The sequence below is a fragment of the Polypterus senegalus genome, chromosome 8 (genome assembly GCF_016835505.1).
Source record: "Polypterus senegalus isolate Bchr_013 chromosome 8, ASM1683550v1, whole genome shotgun sequence".
NCBI lineage: Eukaryota > Metazoa > Chordata > Cladistia > Polypteriformes > Polypteridae > Polypterus > Polypterus senegalus.
The window spans coordinates 115,295,694-115,316,764 of NC_053161.1; positions in this window are offsets into that span (position 1 = coordinate 115,295,694).

Below are 21,071 nucleotides of genomic sequence, written 5' to 3' on the forward strand. Positions count from 1 at the left end.
ACCAATTTATTTGCGCAAATCCAAGAAAAAGGCAATGGGCCAAGGGGGCTCTCCTCACTCACTCGCCAGCTACGGGGCGTGTTCCCTAACTCTGCTTAGCTAGCGAATGAGAGAACAATTGAATTGAACTATTTTGATATTTAAAATAAAGTGTTACTTAGGTCTTGATGAGTTTGAGTCCGAAAATTTTCTTAAGTGTATGCCACATTGAAAAGAGATTGCAATTCAGGTTGTGGATCGTGATTTTGTGTTAAAAGGATCGTGATATGATTTTTTGGAAAGATCGCCCACACCTAATTTGACTAATCAAGTGTTCAAATTTCTGTAGGATTCATTAACCCTTTGGGGAGTTACTTGGAAAGGGGTTGCGAGCTATACCCTGGTATAGATAGTGAATATGGTTCATATAGTGGCTCAGGTTGGGCAATATTACAGTTGTAGGGTAGTTTTTAGTGAGGTAATTGTAATTTTAAGTACAAACATGCAAGATCCTGTGAGGCAGGAATGACAGCTCTGTACTACACTTTTGCCTATGTTAAAACATCTGTACTTAACTTACAGAACTTCAGCCTGACAACAGGCATCACTGGCATTGCTACAGTGGTTCTAGTTGCATGTGAGTGTGTGTTTGTGTGTGGATTCACTCCGAGATGTACTGGCACCCTGTCCATGGACTGCTCGTGTCTTGTTTCTAAAGCTTGCTGGGATAAACTTGACCTGCCCCATAATCCTATATTAGATAAGCAGGTTAACATATGAATGGATGGAGGAATATAACATCCATGTGTTCAGTTCTTGACATTTGATAGCATGCTATGTGCATGCTCAACATTCTCATTATTTTTTTTTCAGTTTTTTCTGACTGTCTGCAGAACAGAGATAGGAATTCTTATATGGGCATCAACATTAAGTGCTAATAATAGCACTTGACGATGACTTTCTGAGGTGAATCCACACCCTTAGCCATGAAGATTGCTGCCGAAGAAGGTCGAGCAGCAAAGTAGAGTGCATAGTCAATCTTTTATAAAAGCTGAATCTCATAACAAGGTTTTGCTTTTCGTTTTTTTCTTCCTAAAATAACATTGATAAACAATTTTGCAATATGCATGCAAGGCACGGATCAACACCTAATGACATTTTTGGCATGAGAAATGGTCATACTCAGTAAGTTTTAAGGACTTTTTTTCACAATTATAAAACCATTCTAAAACACAAGTGTGAACCACTTATTTTTTTTACTTTATAACATATGCTTCACTTTAGAATCCAAGTCCATGTGGCAAATTAATATATCCTTAATTATGAAGAAATAATTTAATCTTGAAAAATACTGAATTACCCTTTAAGAGGGAAAACAATTGTACAGGATATGTACAAGGGAAGTGTGACAGTGGTGAGGTCTGCGGTTAGAAGTGACGTATGTATTGGATGTGGAGGTGGGATTACATCAGGGATCGGCTCTGAGCACTTTCTTATTTGCAATGGTGATGGACAGGTTGACAGATGAGATTAGACAGAAGTCCCCTTGGACTATGATGTTTGCTGGTGACATTGTGATCTGTAGCGACAGGTTGAGGAGACCCTAGAGAGGTGGAGATATGCTCTAGAGAGAAGAGGAATGAAGGTCAGTAGGAACAAGACAGAATACATGTGTGTAAATGAGATGGAGGTCAGTGGAATAGTGAGGATGCAGGGAGTAGTGTTGGTGAAAGTGGAGAAGTTTAAATACTTGGGATCAACAGTATAGAGTAATGGGGATTGTGGAAGAGAGGTGTAAAAGAGAGTGCAGGCAGGGTGGAATGGGTGGAGAAGAGTGTCAGGAGTAATTTGTGACAGATGGTTATCAGCAAAAGTGAAAAGAAAGGTCTATAGAACGGTAGTGAGACCAGCTATGTTATATGGGTTGGAGACAGTGGCACTAACCAGAAAGCAGGAGACAGAGCTAGAGGTGACATAGTTAAAGATGCTAAGATTTGCACTGACGAGGATGGAATAGATTAGGATTAGGAATGAGTACATTAGAGGGTCAGCTCAAGTTGGATGGTTGGGAGACAAAGTCAGAGAGGCGAGATTATGTTGATTTGGACATGTGCAGAGGAGAGATGCTTAGTATATTGAGAGAAGGATGTTAAAGATAGAGCTGCCAGGTAACAGGAAAAGTGGAAGGCCTAAGAGAAGGTTTATGGATGTGGTGAGAGAGGACATGCAGGTGATGGGTGTGACAAAGCATGATGCAGAGGACAGGAAGATATGGAAAAAGATGATCCGCTGTGGCAACCCCTAATGGGAGCAGCCGAAAGAAGAAAGAAGATCCTTTATGAGGGAAAACAATGAATAAGGAAGCATATTTTGTTTAAAAGCATACTGGCTCCATTTCATAAGGACATCTTTTAGTACACGTAAACAGCAAGTCAGAGGGTTGGAAGCACAGCAGATGGTTCAGTAGTTACCAAGGAATACAAAAGGTGCTAAATTAAATTTCCTATTGCCATGAATTAGTACAGTCTCTTGATCTCAGTCATTTGGCTGATAGAATATAACATGATAAAAGTGCCTTTAGCAACTGGCCCTTTAAAATGCTGGACAGACATATAATTACTTAGTACAAAATACTGAGAAAAACGAGTGGTAGTAGTATTGTTATGTGCATAGAGTAAAGTGTATTAAAAGTACAATTATTATCATTTTTTAACAATAAAAGCACAGGCAGGACTCCAGCAAGTCAAATGTAGAAAGTGAAATGACAGTTTTTGTGTATAAAGATTAGTGTTCTAACCATTTGACCACAATGCTTATTGAGAGAAAATAAAATATTAAAAGAATGATCTATGCATGACACTGTTCTTTTAATTTTAGATGTCTTTAGATTATGTTTTTGTAGCAAAAGTACATAACACTATCAAATTTGCCCAATGCAATTCCAAGTTAAGGGCGAACTGAGCTAACCCCAAACTGGGACAAACCTTCAAAAACATGCACACCAATACTCAAACAGGTCCCAAGTAGAGTCACCAATTACTCCAACATTCCTATTTTTGTAGAGGAGGAAAGAAACATAGGGAGAATGTCCAAACAGTCAATAACCAATCTTTAAGGTAACAGTGCCACCATTCAATTCTGTTTGTATAAGTAATGGCTGATAGTAAATATACAGAAGCAGCACATTTTACTGCACTTCAAATATTTAATACAATACATCAATACATACTATAAAACAAAACATAGAGTTAAGATGAAGGGGTCTGGTCCCAGTTGTAATAATTCCCATTTAATGTTGAAATGATAGTGAGATTGTTGGAGGTGGATAAAGACACGGTGGGCAATGCCTGTTGCAATGTACCAGTAACACAATGTTCCTCTTCTACTCAGTCGCTAGATATTGTCATGGAAAAAAGAAACCTTTCTACTAGGGGTGCATAGGTCAATTAAGGGTCATTCTTCTTTCTCCAGGTGAATGGATTCCAAAGTGTTGAGAAAACTGGTAGATCTATCCAAATGGTGTCAGTCTATTGCAGAATGTAGACTATGCTAAATAATATATTAGTGGTTACTCTCACTAAAAAGATTATTTGGTCTTATAACATAAACAGTAATGTTTAGGATCTTCTAGATTTTACATCACACCATTTAAAGGCTCTGTAAAAGGAAGGTAAGCCCCATTTTGACCCTTACATGTGTTCCTATGAGCACTTTATAACAGCCAAGCACACATGAAGAATCATACTAATTAGTGGTTAGTAAGGTGCTGAACATTGCAATTATATTGCAGATGAGTGGGATAACAGCCAGGTTCTTATCCACATTATAAACAGATAGCCTAACATCCACTTACACTCTTGTAGCAAAATCAGACACATTTTTCATTGCAGCTGTAAGCAATTACTTTCTTTAATTGTGCACTTTTAACCTTTTTTAAGTACCACAGGCAGCAATATACATGAGAAGATGGTGAAAAAGAAAACAGTAATTTAACTATTACAAAGGAAACCATAAAGCCATCTTAAGAAAGACAGCCGTCTTGTTGTCATACCCACCTTGTTGCTATTTTGTTTTTTTTTTGTTTTGGCCTTCAGCTTTGCCTAACTCACCTAACTTAAGTCATCCTGTCTAATGGTGGTTACTGTTTGCTTTCAGCTTATCACACCTTTCTGGTCAATTTACTAGCTCATTAATTTTAAGTGAATAAAATGAACCTCATGTTCAGTCATTTTCACAATAAATATTTACTCAAAGCACATTCCTCACAGCCCAAATGAGTACAACATGTTATTATAGAATTTACAGCTGAATGATCAATTGGGTACAAATGCTTCTAACACAATTCACTTTATCATTTCTAGTATGGTCACTATTCTGTATATAGCTTGTGTTGTTAATGTGGCAAACGTACAAAATTAATACAAAACACAATGCTCGTTCAGTTTTTAGTTCAGTTAGTGGATTTTTTTTTTCCATGATTACCCTGTTTTGGCAATCCACGTCCTAAAAAAGTAATGTAATGTAACAAGTCATACAATTGTCTTGTGCCCTATACCAATTGTTGCTAAGACATAATAATAATAATAATAATAATAATAATAATTCTTTAATAACTCTTTAAATTTATATAACACTTTTCTCACTACTCAAAATGTTCTCCATGCAGGGAGGACGTGGGATGCGAACCCATGATCTCATGCAAGGCAGGATAAATTCTCAAGGCAGGAAAAAGCTCTTTGAGATGTAAAATTCAACAAAGCAGGTTTAGATATTAAAAATGTTTTTTCTACATTTTACTGTAAGAAATTAGGGCAAAATATTACATACAAACAATTGATAATATACAAGTAATGCTCGCTATCCTTCTTTAATTGGTAATGGTGTGTATAGGGCTTTCAAACCCTATTGAGTACTAGGGGGACTTCTTCATCACTAGGATCAAGAGATTGAATGAAAATGACTAGAAGTTGCGTAAGTCAAAACCGGTTATGGTCAAAGAGAGTCAAAGAAGGTCTTCCATCTAAACCAAAACGCTATCAAAAAACACAAAGAGATTCTGGGAAAATTAAAAATAAGGTCCTTTGCACAGCAATTCAAAGGTTTATCTGTTAAATGTGGATTCCTCGGAACTGTTGATGGCAACCTTCAAATGTCCCCATGATGGTGTCACAAATGAGCACACTATGGGGAATTCTGGTAGTGGTTCCTATAGCAAAGGCTAATAGAATAGCCTAAAATGGCAGTGCAAACAAACATAAATAAATTTTGAACCTAGTAATAAGGCAATTTAAACCAAAAAATACTTCAAATTCAGAATCTCTGAATGTCAAAATGTCACATTCAATATAAAATTAGCCATAACTGTAACTAGAAAACATTCAATAAATTTATAAAAATCTGAGATCCTAAGAGCTAATTTCTCTCCTTTACTGTGTTAAGGAAAAAGGAAATCTTTTCTATTAAAAGCCTCAGTCTTACCCAATTAGAAAACTGGACTTGAAGAAAAATGGACATCCTTCTATTACAAAATACCAGAATCCAACTTGGTCTTCTCCATCTGGTCCAGTTGAGAGTTACTCTTGGATGTAAGTCAGTGTCAGTATAATGATGTAACATATTGGGTCCATTGTGCGTGAAGAGAACATGGCAGCAACTAACAGCGTCATCATCACTTGCTTATCTGCCATTTTCTGGGTTTACACAAGAAACCAATTTCCCCCCAAATTGGTTTCCTCAACTCGTTGTGGGCTTAGTCATTCTTCAAAGTGACACTAGTACTTTTTTGTGATCATACCTTCCATAATTACATTGTTTAAGATATTGAAAGAAAAACAAGAATAATTCACATAAACTGTAACACACATAATTACAATAAAATACATTGTTAGACCACTGAAAAGTAATAACAAAGACAATATTAATTTTTCTTTTTATTGTTTCAGAAGAATGCAAAACTTGTCTGTATTGGGCCTGGAGAAGGGTGCACAACTTTGCTGTGGAGTAGCAAGTGCCCAAGCAGAGAGAGCATATATATGTAAAAGCAATGTGTTTGTCTTGCTGAAAATAGCAACTGAATGATCACCAGCTCCTCAGAAAATGCACAATTGCTAGTAACAAGAGGACCAATACAGTTTGTTAAAACTTCAAAAAGAAACTGCAGTACCATCCACAATCAGAAGGTTTCATCAATGCAAAGAAGGCGATGAAATCCTAAAAGAAAGAAAGAAAATTGCTGAAGCTTCTTTCATGTGTCTGGGGAAAGCTGATCAGGAAAGGGACAAAGTATTGCCTACGCCAAATCATAAGAACACCTACTTTGACTCTGTGAACTATTAATTGTAACTTAGTGGTTAGGACAAAGGCAGCTAATGTATTATGATATTTGTGTTACTGTAACTGATAGGTAATAACTTTGTGAAGGATAAATTTAAGCCATTATGCATTTCTTCTTAAATCCACTAAGAAAGTGCAGAGCAGCATCTCATACACAGAAATTTTGTGTGAGGAAAGGTTAGCCAGTACAAACCAGCTGTGACCAAATGAACACCATAGTATAGGCAACTGAAGCTTCGTAACTAGCTAAAGAATGTATCCATCTTGACCACATGAATTGAATGATCAGAATTCACAAGATATGTGCCTTTTTTCTATAGGTGAGGAAAAGTTCAGCTAAGGTAATATAATTTTATATTTTGTAATTTACTTTCGACTATATATCTTTATACATAAATAACAACAGTATATATAGAAACATGCATTGCAACAACTGTGTTTGGGTAATTTGTGAAAATAGTCTATCGCTACACCAATCCATGACAGAGAAAGTCAAAGTGTTTAATGTAGACTTTCACTGATATATTTATAAATTGTACAGATCCCTTCATATTTTGGCAGTCCTGGCTGGAAAGAGAAATAGAGATTCCCCACTCAACCTACATTAATTTGGCACCTCTCACTGGCATCTTGTCAATTGTTTTACTTAATTACTAACATTGCCAAAGGCAAAACTGACTATTAACTGAGTGAGCATTCAACCCCTTTCCTAAAATACTAATGAAACTGAACCAGAATTGATTTCATCCACTGCTAAATGCAATGGACAATTTCCAAGTTCAGAGCAAACTTTGGCAAAAGCATAATATTCCTATGTCACATCAACTTACAAATCTAAAGAGTCATATCTGCACATCATTTTAATGACTTACTCAAGTTAACAGCTAACTGGATAAAATTAAACAGGGTCTTATTATGAAAATGCCCTTGTACATTGGAAATATTTTCTTTCTATACAATATTTTAAGAATATTTTGTTTTGATTAATATTTATCCTTATCTTGTTTGTGTCACTGCTAAATCATTGCAATTATTATTGGTGCCATACCATTGTTAGTCACAAGTTTGGAGGTTGACTTGATGAGTGACATCATCATGTACATGATATATAATATAGCAGCTAGCAGCATATGGTGTCTAAAATTTTGGATTAATATCAATAATCATTGAAGAACTTTATTAGATAGGAAAAAACAATCTTCTCTTAGCTGATTTTCAGCTTGACTTTTGTTTTTTTCTTTTTGACATTCAAATCTATACCAGACCTAGGGGGTATTTTCCGTATATCGCTTAAATCATCCGAGATCAGATGCCTCATCTTGGATGAGTTAATGCCGGTGAAACTCATCCAGGATAAGTCGTTTTTCAAACGCAGCTGTGTAGTAGATTAGTCTATCTGAATCTAATCATTCAAATGAATGCGTGCTCCTGCACTGATCGAAAAGCCCTGTGAACCCGGCCCGGACACAGACAGGCGGACATGTTGATTTTCACCACCACACGTTTATTTTTACAACTATTTACAAGTTCAATGTCACTCAGACTCAGTCCGTGCACAACACAAACCCCAACACACAGTCCTGGCCACTCAATGCCTTCTTCTCCGGGCCACCTCCACACTCCTCTCGTGCCTCGTCCTTCTTCCACCCGACTCCAGCCCTGAATGAAGGGAGACGGCCCCTTTTATTCATGTCCCGGATGAGCTCCAGGTGTTCCCGACACTCCCCCGTTGGCCATGCCCCAGCATGGCGGAAGTGGTGGCTGTTTTCCCGGCAGCTCACCGGGTGTCCTCTTTAATCTTCCCCCCAGCACTTCCAGGTGTGGCGGAAGTGCTGAGGTAACGGGTCCCCAAGGCATGGGGCGCCTCCTGGCGGTGACCACGGGCCCCTTCAGGGTGGGGCCTCCATGCCCTCAACCCGTGGCCCCCAAATCAACCAGGGTGGCGGCCCCCACGCAGACCCACATCTGGTCCCTCATGGCGTCCCAGCTGGGTCATTGCCCCTGGCATCCCTGACAGCCCTTATATATTGAGTCTAGAAAACATGATCAGCAAGTCTTTGATAGGCTGTAACAAAATGACAAAAGAACGGGCACATTTTTTTTCACACAAGCGGAGCAGGACCTTTTATTTAAAGGATATGAAGAATTTCAAGATTTAATATGCACAAGGGGTAACACTGCAAAAGCAGCCCAAACCAAAAAAGACGGCAGGCAAAAAGTGGCCGACAAATTAAACTCCAAGTAGTGTGCATTCTACTTACTGAATGCAGCATTTCATTTCCTATGTGTCAGATTAATTATTATTTAATATGTCATAATTCCAGATCAAACGTGAGCACAAGGAAAACATGGGATCAGGTTAAAGTGAAGTACAAGAATATACTTCAAACTGGTAAATACTAGTATATAACTATTTAAACAACTGTTGACATAAAAAATCATATATAATATAAAAAAAAAATGTTGGGTCAGTTGCAGGGAATGTCATATCCCTAGAACTTGTGTCTGACCAACGAGATATTGACGAAGGTCAAATATTTGATGAAGACATGTGTTTGATTATTCATCAGGAGGCGAGGTACATTTTCCAAATAATGTTTGATCAAACTCCACTCTGATCAGTCCCATGTGCCCCAATCACATTTGGAAATCCTGGGTAATGAGAATGTTAGGCTGATTGTGAGATTCTTTATGGAACTGTAGGTGTTTTTGCCTGTGTACCTGCAATGGCATGAAACGCAGGTGCCCAGGAAATGCAATGAAAACCTGAAGGAAATATTTCAGAGCCAAACAGACTTTACGAATTGCCTGGCAACCTGCAGTTTTAGATAAATTTTCTAAATCACCCACAGTATATAAAAAAAGTGCTGCTTGCAAAAAAAAAAACCAAAGCAATGCATACTGCCTGTATGGTTGTGAGAGCCCGACTTCACCTAGTTTGACTTCGAATATAAGGTGCTAATAATTATCTGAGGTACAATATTCCTCCTCGGCTAAAGCGGTATCTTTCGAAAATAATTTCCTCTGGGAGCAATAAAGGATATTGTCGATCGCGCAAAACCCTCTCTATATGAAATTCTCTTCTTATAATTTGCACACCGATATCAATTCATTGCTCATTCATGAACAGTGATGCCATAACTGAATGAATTCCATGCACGGACACTGATTAAGTGTGTGAGCTAATCCTGGTTTACATAGAACAAACCTGCTCCAAGAAGGATTGAGGATTTGGATGTGCTGCTATGACAACAAATCCAGCAAGAGTTTCAAAAAACCGACAGATCCAGGATCACAGCAAATCGTCAACAATTACATCCAGCTAAACGAGTAATCCACGTACGAAAAATACCCCCGGTATCTCCTCCTATTTATTTATTTATTACTACAAATAACAATGGTAGTACTCTGAGAGTTTTATTTTCTACTATTAATCATCTGCTAAACCCAGGTCACTCAATAGAATGCGTCCAAAAAACTTCCAGTGAAACTTGTGAGGCTTTTGCTATAGTTTTTAATTACAAAATTAGAAATAAATGTAGTACATCCCTCCAATACTGATCCTATTAAACCCTGTATTCCATTTTAAGCTAATTAAATTCTTTCACCAGGTTAGATTTTCCCTGAGACCCTCCACCTGTGTCCTTGACCTAATACCAACAAGTTTTTTCAAAGAAGTGACCAGTGTGGTAATTGATAGTGTTCTTGACATAGTAAATTCATCATTAGATATGGAGATCTTCCCAAACTGTCTGAAGATTGCTGTTGTTAAACCCCTGCTCAAGAAAAATATCTTGAATCCTCTGTTTTTGAAAACTTTAGACCTATCTCTAACCTGCCTTTCTTAAATATAATCCTAGAAAAGGTAGTCATTATGCAATTAAATGATCACTTGAATAAACATTCTGTTCTTGACAAGTTTCAGTCAGGTTTTGGAACAAATCACAGTACAGAAACTGCACTCATTAAAGTAGTAAATGACTTGTGGGTAAATGCAGACAGAGGCCACGTATCTGTTCTCATCCTCTTAGATCTGAGTGCCGCATTTGATACCATTGATCACAATATTTTTATAAATCGCCTTAGTCAGTGGGTTGGCCTCTCTGGCAGTGTCTTAAATTGATTTCAGTCTAACTTAACAGGTAGAAAATCCTTTCTTTGTTAGTTGTGGTAATTATACTTCAAAGATACATGATATTCTATATGGTGTTAGATAAGGATCTATCCTGGGTCCACTGTTCTTTTCGACCTGCATGCTTCCTTTAGGTCAGATTATCTCAAGGCATAACATGAGCTACCACAGCTGTATTTATTAATAGCGCCTGATGACCCAGACTCTCTTGGTTCACTGACACAATGTCCTACTTGTGTTTTTAAATAGTGTAATTTTATTAAACTAAATAAGGAGAAAATTGAAATCTTAGTAATTGGCAAACATGAATATAATGATATTAGAAATAAACTTGATTCATTAGGCTTAAAATTTAACACTGAGGTAAAGAATTAAGGGGTAATTATTGACTATTGAATGTGATTTTAAATCACATATTAATCAGAACACTAGGACAGCATTTTTTCACTTAAGAAATATATCAAAAATTAGATCTCTTATAAGCTTGCAAGATGCTGAAAAATTAGTTCACACTTTTGTTTTTAGTTGATTAGATTACTGTAACGCATTCCTCTCAGGACTACCCAAAAAAGACATCAATCGATTACAACTAGCACAGAATGCAGCTGCCAGAATCTTAACTAGGAAAAGAAAATCTGAGTACATCTCTCCAATTTTGATGTCACTGCACTGGTTGCCTGTGCCATTTAGAATTGAGTTTAAAATACCATTTATGGTTTACAAAGCCTTAAATAATCTTGCTCCATCCTATATTTCAGAAAGCCTCTTACCTTACACTCCAAATCGTAACCTTAGATCTTCAAATGAGTGTCTGTTTATAATTCCAAGAGCTAAACTTAAAAGAAGTGGTGAGAAAGCCTTCTGCTGTTATACACCTAAAATCTGGAATTGCTTACCAATAGAAATTTGCCAGGCCAATATGGTGGAGAACTTTAAAAAATTGCTAAAAACTCATTATTTTAAGATGACCTTTCTCATAGCTTTGTTTTAGTGTAACCCTGATATTCTGTATATGTATTTAACTATAATTATTATCATGGCTTTGCACTCCATATTAACCACTACATTCTTTGCTGTTTTTGTTTTTTTCGTTTTTCTGTGGCGGCAACCACCACCACCTGATCAAGGCACCATGCAGTCCTTACATCGATGGATCGAAGACCAGCTGTCCACATGCCCATTGGGGGCTGGGTGGTCTGTTGGCCTCAGAACCTCTGCAGATTTAGTATTTTTTTTCTCCACCTCTGTAGGGTTTTTTTTTCTCTGTCCTTTTTGCCATTAGACCATACTTTATTCTTTGCTACTTAGTATTACCTAATCTTATTTTTATACTTGAGCTACATAATTTGTATGAAAATGTGCTATATAAACAAATGGCGTTGTTTTTATTTATAAATTGAACTCTTTGTGAGCATATCTTAGATGAGTAGTAGTGGTTTGTAATATAAGTAATCAAAATGCATCTCAGCATTAACATTTGCAGTGCACCATCTATTGAAATGTATTTTGTAATAAATATAGAAGCAAAACGCATTGCATTTGTCATTCCAACAAATGGTGAATTGCAAACATTAGCAGTGCTTTTTACAAACCCCATGCCAAATGGGATATAATAGGGACACAGCAATCAGGCAGACTCACAGACCCTTATCTTTTTGTTAATGTGAATGTGAATGAATGAATCTTTTAAAATAACTTTATTCTATATATAACATTTCACAAAGGCATTTCTTAAATGCAAGTTAATAATGAACCAAAGTCTTTAGAAGTTATGTGCACACTGCTCCATGACCGACTACAGACATATAGTCTACACCACAAATGAAATTACAACAGTTAATTTGTTATTAAATCAATGGCTAACTTAAAAAGATTCTGGAATTTCAATTTGTTCAAAACTAGTAATGACGCACTAAACGATAATGTGTAGTGAATACACTTGACTTGAGAATTCATAGTTTTCATACTTTTTCTCTGTATGTTTAGCATTCATTTGCTCAGAGGTTGATGCGCTTGCTGCTTCCAGTGCAGCTCTTCTTTTCTCCACCCTATTGGCCCACTTCTTGTCTTCTTTCGTCGGTATCTTTTCGCGTTAAAACTGATTAAGTCAGTGTTTGTGTTGCAATTACTTAGTACTTTTTCCTTAATTTTTCACTTAAACTACCACTTAAGTCTTCAATCTGCCTCAAGAATGATTTAAGATATGAAGAGGTAGGGGAAGAGATGGCGAAGGTGGTAGGGAGAATGGCGCCTGTACAATTGAACCATACGGCCGCCCTGCTTGCTGCTGCCAAGAGCTGATTCTACAATAAAATAAAATAAAAAGAGAAATAACCTTGGAGGTCAATCATCACCCCGGAAGTGGATAGTAGACATCATGTAGTATATGTGTACCAAATTTCAAGTCAATAGGTTTTACAGTTTGCAAGCTACAGGTGATTTAAAATCCTGGACGGACAAATGGACAGCCATGGTAGAATATTGTATAAGAAGATGGATTAAATATTCCAATACAGTAAATTAATATTAATACTAGAGTGGAAATCATACTAGAGAGGTGTTATGGGAACATATCTGGAGCTTATATCCCATCACAGAGTAGCCCTGGGCATTTCTCATCACATATTTGTTCACTTACTTTCAAAATGCAATCAGAATCTGAAATAAGAAAAAACAGCTGTATGGAAAAAGCAGAACTGGCACAATGACAGTACAGCATAGCTACAACTAAGTACAATGTTAATCACAGATTTTGATAATGTGAAAACCTGAGGAGTTCAGATTGACTAATTCATTATATGGGAGAGGTTAACTGTTCGCTCTATAGAAGGTTGCACTGTGTTTGTACCAGTGTATTATGACCTTCTGTATATTGAAACAAAATGTCATGGTTGAAAAAAAGAAAGTACGTGGCAGAAGCAGAGCCAAGGTGCAATATTACCACAAACCCCAGAAATCCCTTATCACACCCACTCTCCATTAATTATGGTATAGTTTGGCAAACTCTGACAAAGACTACACTACATCTGAGAAAGTAATCATCCAGAATAGTGGGTAAATGAGTAGTTTTATTATTTAAAAAAAGGTACATCTGGCTACTAGTTAATAATGGTAAACTGAAATGCAGCATAAGTAAGTCACTGAATTTGTTTGGCCCTTTTACAAGCCAAGGACATAAACTGCTCAGTGAACTGAGTGAGTGTACTGTCTCCTGTAGGGCTGCAGATACAGCAAGTCAGCCATCTTCACTAAGAAAAAAGATAAATATTCATAAAGATTGAAAAGTAGACAAAAAAGCCTTAACAGTTGTCCATGAAAGAAAATGTGAAAAACATATATCTTAAATGAAGCAGATTATGTTCTGTATTCATTTAGCTTTATTTTGATATAATCCACATGTGTACAGGTTGTTTTAAAGGTTTCAGTTTAAAAAAAAAAAGAGTTACTTCTTTTTGTCCCCATATTAAACACTGTGGTTCCTTTATCAAGGATGCTGATGACACTATGGTGATAGGACATAAAGAAGGATAAAAGTTGTTACTTTGACCAAGTGAACTATTTATTAAATAGGGGCAAATGAATAAATATCTTGCTCTGAATATCAAAAAAACTAAAGAAATGATATTTGATTTTAAGAGGCAAAAGTTCATATATTAACTCCTTGTTTTTTTACGGGAGGAGGGTAAAAACAATAACTACATTTACAAAAGCTTAGGAACTCACCTGGATAATAATTGAAATTGGAATATTAATACACAAAATTTCAACTGTAAATACAATCCGTGCTTATTTCACCTCTGTGAACTCAGGCTATTTGAATGGACAAGGACCTCATGTTGTTCTTTTATCATAGTGTAATCCAGTCTGGCATCACTTTCAGCTTCATTGCCTGGTTTAATTGTCTGACAAATCAAAATTGAAAAAAACTCAGCAAGGTTATCAAACCTGCAGCCAAGATTATTGGAACTAAAAAGAATGATTTGCCGAAGAAAGTGGAAAACATCTCATCTGATGACAGACACCCATTACATGCAGAACTGGCCTTCAGTAAATCAAGGAGGAGAATCACGTTACAGATCCACAAAAACTATTCCAGAAATTCCTTTCTTCCCAGTACCATATGACTTTACAGTTGTGTACAGTTTTTCATAGGTTTTTGTGCAACTATCTAGGTAATACACAATTGTCAAATCATTAGAAGTAGTTTACGTGTTTTTTTTTTTAGTATTTAAATATTTAAAGACGTAATTTAGAAATTTTATGTAAACTATAACCTTAAATGTTTTAATTGCAACTGTCAAGTCAAATTTCAGGTTTTCTTGTGTAAAACCGACTAAAAAAAAAAGCAAACTATTAAAATTGTAAGACTTTCTGATATCTAGGACGGGCTTTCATTTGTTTCATTAGCACCAGGAACTCATTCATATAGAGCTGGGTCTCCATGGCAGCTCCGCTGTGACTTCTTTCTTAAAGTGATATTGGGGTCTCTATTGGCCAAAAGGTATGGCCAGCATGGTGTCTTTCCCTCGGTGGCCTTGCTCTCTATTTACTTCTCTCAGTTTCTTTCCAGACCAAAGACCATTTATCTCACCCCATTGCTGGGTCTTCTGTTCTATGGCATCCTAGAGAGTCATGATATATTCTAGCCCAGACTACCTCTCTCTCACTCTTATGCTCATGTCTGGCTGGTGCATACAGCAAATAGGCAGGGTATAATGCCCACTAGCAGCCAATGTGTTTGTACTTCTATTGCTAATGTAGACTTCTGAGTGTCTTGGAGGCTTTCTGTATAATCTTGCCCTATAATATACAATCATGGTGGTGCTCTTAGCTCTGGTAGCATTTTGTGTGTTAAATACTTCCTTATGGTAGAAACTCTACAAATCTGACAAACAATTCAGTCCATCAAGCCCATTTGTTCAGCTAATAGCTAAGCTGTCCCATCCAGATTTTTCCTAAAGGTTGTCAAGTTTTCTGCTTCAACTACATGGCTCAGTAGTTTGTTCCAGAGTCCCACAACTCTTTTCATAAAGAAGAGCTTCCTGGCTTCAGTTTGAAATGCATTTCCCCTCAATTTCTACTGAAGTCCTCAAGTATATAATTCACCCATAAGCTGAAAGAATGTTCCTGGATCTACTTTATCAATGTCTTTTAGGATAATAAATACCTGGATCAGGTCCCCATCTGCTGAAGAATAAACAGCTTTAATTCTGATTCTGTCAGAGTAGAACATGTCCTTTTGTCCTGAGATGCACTTGGTTGCTCTCCTCTGCATAGCTTCAACCACTGCTACTGTATGTCTTTCTTGCATCATTATAACAAGAACTGCAGAAAATATTCCAGATGTTGTCATACTAGTGCATTATATAGTTTGAACATAAAATCCCAATACTTAATTTCAACAGTTTTTATAATAAAACCTAAAATTCTGTGCATTGCTTAGTCAATTAAAATGCTGCATCAACATAAACCCCTAATTCCTTTTCAGAGGTTGTTTCCTGCATGACAGTGTCTCCCATCTTGTATTTTTAATTGATGGTCCTTTTGACTACGCGTGGGACTTTGCACTTTTCTACATTAATCTGCATTGTCCAGATATTCACACAGTTTTGAAGGATGTCCAGGTCATCTTGAATTTCTCCAGGTCTTTTTGAATTTGATCGGTACATATAGATCAGGACAGGCTGAGGAGCATGCACTGGTACAGAGTGTTGCTGCACCCACCACATGACGAAACAGGTCGGGATCCTGGTTGGCAGCTCTCCAGGCAGATATGTGGTCCAGTCCCACCCTCTGGAAATGGCCATCTATCTATCTAGCAGCCAGGTGTTACGTGGGCACCCCCTTGGCCTAGTCCAGCCACATAGATCCTCAACAATGAGGATTGTGTGAGCCAGATCACCCTCGTGGAATCATTCCACATGGCTGAATTGCCGGAAGCGACGCTCCCTCACAATGCAGGTAATGTGCCTCATTTGGGACTCAATGAGCAACTGCTCATTCGACACAAAGTCAAACCGGCGGAACCCAAGGATTCTCAGAGAGAAGAGACACAGTACCAAAGAAGTCCAGTCTTCGTCTCAGGTCACAGCATAGCATTCCTGTCTCTCAACCATATAGCAAAACAGGAAGTACCAGGACTCTATAAAGACTTAAGCCTTCGTCCTATTGCAAAGATATCAGGAGCGCCACACACCCCTTCCCAGCGACCTCATGAACCCCCATGCTCTCCCAATCTGTCTACTGACTTTATAGGAAGAGTCACCAGAGACATGAATGTCGCTTCTGAGGTGTCCATCTGTGAAGAGAGTGTTGACCTTGTTGAGGAGGTACATATACAGTGTACAGGTTTTATAGCTTTTAAAAAATAAATGTTTTTAAAAGCATTGAGAGGTGCTGAGTCACAGAATCCTGTGACCCATGTAAGCTGAAGTCTGAAATAGGACATGGTGCAGGCAAACAGCTAAACAAAACAACTGCTTAAATAAAAAAAAGTCAATATGGATATGATTCAACACTTTTACAGACATTTTTTTTAATATAGAATACTTAAAATAATTGATCAAGCAGTAATTCAAAAAACATCAATATATAGCTTCTTTATGAGAAAACTCCCAGACAGTGGTAACAAATCTTTTAACACTGTAATCTGGAAGTTTTTCTGTTCCAGTGGTGCCTTCAGTTTGAAAGCTGGGTGTCCACTTTATGCCTATTTGGGTTTCCACTTTACTCCCCCCCACTGAAGATCTATATTGTAAAGTGAGGCAGATATGCTACTCTAAATTGCACACTTATGTTTGTCTGCCAAGGATGATATCCAATTTATGGCAATTTCTGCAAAGATGAGTGATCCTGAACTAGATAAAAAAGTAACAGGACAAGTGAGTAATATTTTAATATTTTAGGTAATTATTTGCCAGCTTGTTCTATAATAATAAAGATGCAGATCCTCTGAGTAACTTTCTTCATTAATCTTTAGCTTGTTAAAATAGAGACACATCTTCAGAGACAAATTGCACACCTTTGCTGATGAAACCTACCTCCTTATTACTTTCGGTTTGTTGCAATTTGATTTTGAAATCAGTGGATTCATTTAAGACAAATTAAGCCTTATAGCTTCCTCTGTAGCCATTTAAGTTTTAGATTTAGACTCAGGCAGATAATTGTAAGACAATACACATACATTTTATGCATTCATAAAGGTTAGGTTAGGACAAAAGAGAAGTCACTAAGAATATTCTCAGAAATGCTTTGTTTAAGTATAAACATGTAGATAGCATGCCTATTCTTCATTCATTCTTAGAGAGTTCATTATTATTCCTATTCAGTCATCGGCTGACTGTAATCAAAGCCTAAGCAAGATAACTATTTGAGTCTGTCAACAGAACATTACTGTAATATATGCAGAACAGCAACAAAGAATAAAGAAGGGGTAATTATTAGTGCTGAAATGACATGAAATGTAATAGTCCTGTCACACAGTGTTTGTGATTGCTTAGTGAATCTTTTTTTACAAGCAGATAAAAGACACTTTTTTATGCCCCTCACGTACTGTAAGTTAATACTGATTCAAAAAAACAACTGTTAATGTTTCCTGGAAAGTGCTGTAATAACATACTGGCTTCAACACATCTTATTGGTCTGATTTATTAGTCCTGTATCCTCTTTAAGTAGTTCTATGTTTAAAACTGAAAAACTTTGGAAATCAGACTGTTTTTGTCCATGAAATGTCTTTTGCTTTAGTTATTGCTTGAGCACTCGTCTGTAACAAAGTTCTTCCACATAAATTAATTAGAGTTCAGACACTTCACCATGTGGACCACTTTCTTATATACTAGCCACCCCCCACAGCTTCGCCCATATATTAGTGAAACAGGACAGTGAGGAGGGCCCCACCCAGCTCTCTACTCCTGATGTCACTCGTCCCCCTCCCCTTGGCCTGTAGCCTCTGTCTCGGATTAGCGCGAGTATATATCGCTCTTGAAAGTGAACTATGATTCTTATTGCAATATGAATCACAAAATCAACTGGAATGTTCAAGCAAATTATAGAAAAAACCTGATCTAAATCGGTTAAGTAGTTCTCTCATGAAAAGCGGACAGGCATACAAACGGGTCTAAAAAACTATAATAAATTTCGTGCTTGGTCCACAAAATTTTTAAAGCCATTTCTTAGTGAGCACCTATGGGCCAAGGGTAACCTACATTCCAAATTTCAAGTCCCAAGTCCTCATGATTCAGGAGATTTTGTGATAAGTGAGTTAGTGGTATTTGGCTTTTATATATATAGATTGCACTGACATACTGTAGGTGCTCACCAAAGAGATTGAATTTTAATTCATGTCCATAGATCGTGTTTCTTTACTGAAGGCAAAGGAAACATATTTCATTTCACTTACTTACAGCTCTGTGGGTACTGCATTTTGATTCAAAACCATGCATTAATTATACAAAACATAAAATATGTAAATGACCAACCAGCATCATCAATAGTTTTAGGTTTCCTTATCAAGTTCCCTTTCGCATTTTTTAGTGCTGTGAAGACACTGTGATTGGAGCACCTCTTAACCTAACAGTTGATGTTCCTTGACCTACCACTTCATGCTGATTTGTCATTTGATTACATTTAGTTTTCACATATATTTGAACAACACATATTTAACATTGTATTGCAAGATATGTTTACATATTTTTCTGGTATACATTATTGCAATAAATTTCAAGTTTGTAAAAGGAAATGGCAGCACCCATCGAAAAGCACATTAAAATTCAGCTATTAAAAATGAAAAACAATTAGAAATTAAAATTAAAATTAGATCAGAACAGAAAAAAGTCAGAAAATAAAGACTAATTAGTTCCTGGCCATGATGTTATAGCAATAACAATGAAAAAAATAAAAATAAACAAATTATTACCCATTGAGACAATAATAAACACAATAACTTTATCAACCATCTAACATGTATTGGATTTCAAAATCGTTGTCCTTGGAGAAATCACAAGCAGATAAAGAAAAACTGTGCAAACTCTCCATAGTGACTCAGGATTTAAACCCTGGTCCCAGAAGCCATAAGCTGGCAGTACTAACCAATAATAATTCAAAAATTAAAAAAAAGTGTGAAATGAATTTGTGTTAAAATAACAATCTACAAGATGCTGTAATTTTTCTATGTCCCTTTCACTTGAATCTACAAGAGCACCTATGGTTGATCTAAACTTTTAAAGATGTTCATATTTACATCAAGCAATTTCAATTGAATGCAATTTATGTTTAATATAAACTATAAACATTTCTCATGGCACCTAGAGATAAACAGAAATATAGAAAACAGTCAACAAACTATGACATACCATGAGTAAACCACATGTAAAATATATGCATACCCCTTGAAATTCACTAGCAGACTATTTTCACGGCAAGTTCCTCTTGCATTTACAATATTTTTTCAGTTCCCTAGTGGAATCCCACAAGCATGTTAATGAATTATTTCATGTTTAGCGCATTATCTTGGCATTTGTACATTTTTTTCATTATTCTGAGACATCATCGTGTCGCCAATTTGTTGACACTTTTCTGATGGGTGTGGCCATAGTATTATCTATACTAATAAAAGGCAAAGCCCTCACTGACTCACTCCCTCACTCACTCACTCCCTCACTGACTGACTCATCAGTAATTCTCCAACTTCCCGTGTAGGTAGAAGGCTGAAATTTGGCAGGTTCATTCCTAACAGCTTCCTTACAAAAGTTGGGCAGGCTTCATCTCGAAATTCTACGCGTAATGGTCATAACTGGAAGCTATTTTTCTACATATACTGTAATGGAGTTGAGCTCGAAAGCCGTGGGGGGCGGAGTTTCGTGTGACATCATCACGCCTCTCACATGAACTGACTGTCAACGCAGTACGTAGAAAACCAGGAAGAGCTCCAAAAAGCGCTGAAGAAAACATGCATTATATAATTCAGAAGGCAGCGAAACAATAAGAAGCGAGCTAGTGACATATACAACCATATTTATGAGTGCTGCTACTTCGAATACAAAGCACGGTGTAAACCTAAACTTTAAATTAAGTTCATTGACAGGCTGCCGATGGCGTTTGTCATGCCCACGGGTAATGCGGGATACAAGTTAAATGAGAGGACGCAGGATATAAGCGAGTTTTGATCACTTTGTAACTAAGTTAAAATTGCAGGTGAGGGGCTGTGCTTATGCAAATTCCGAGACCGTGTTTGTGGAGGATTGACAGTTAAAGCGGGTGGGGGAGTCACGTCATCATCTCCCCTCCCATTCATCTCATTTCACTCTGAGCTGCGCTCCGCAGCTAACGCAGTGTTACGACTTTCTGATGCTGCCACAGGCAGGCAGGCGACAGCTCAATAGCTCGAATTTGGATATAAGTGGGTTCTATTTAAAAATATCTTTGTTAGGAATGGAAGTTGAATTTAGTCTTTAAATTTCTATGGTAAAGAAAAAGTTATGCAATGATGACTACATTTAACTATATAAAGTCAAAACTTGCATATATAAAGTCACTGTCAGAATAAATAAAGTCAAAACTTGATTATATAAAATCACTGTCGGAATAAATAAGTCAAAACTTTAATATATAAAGTCAGCGCTGGAATATA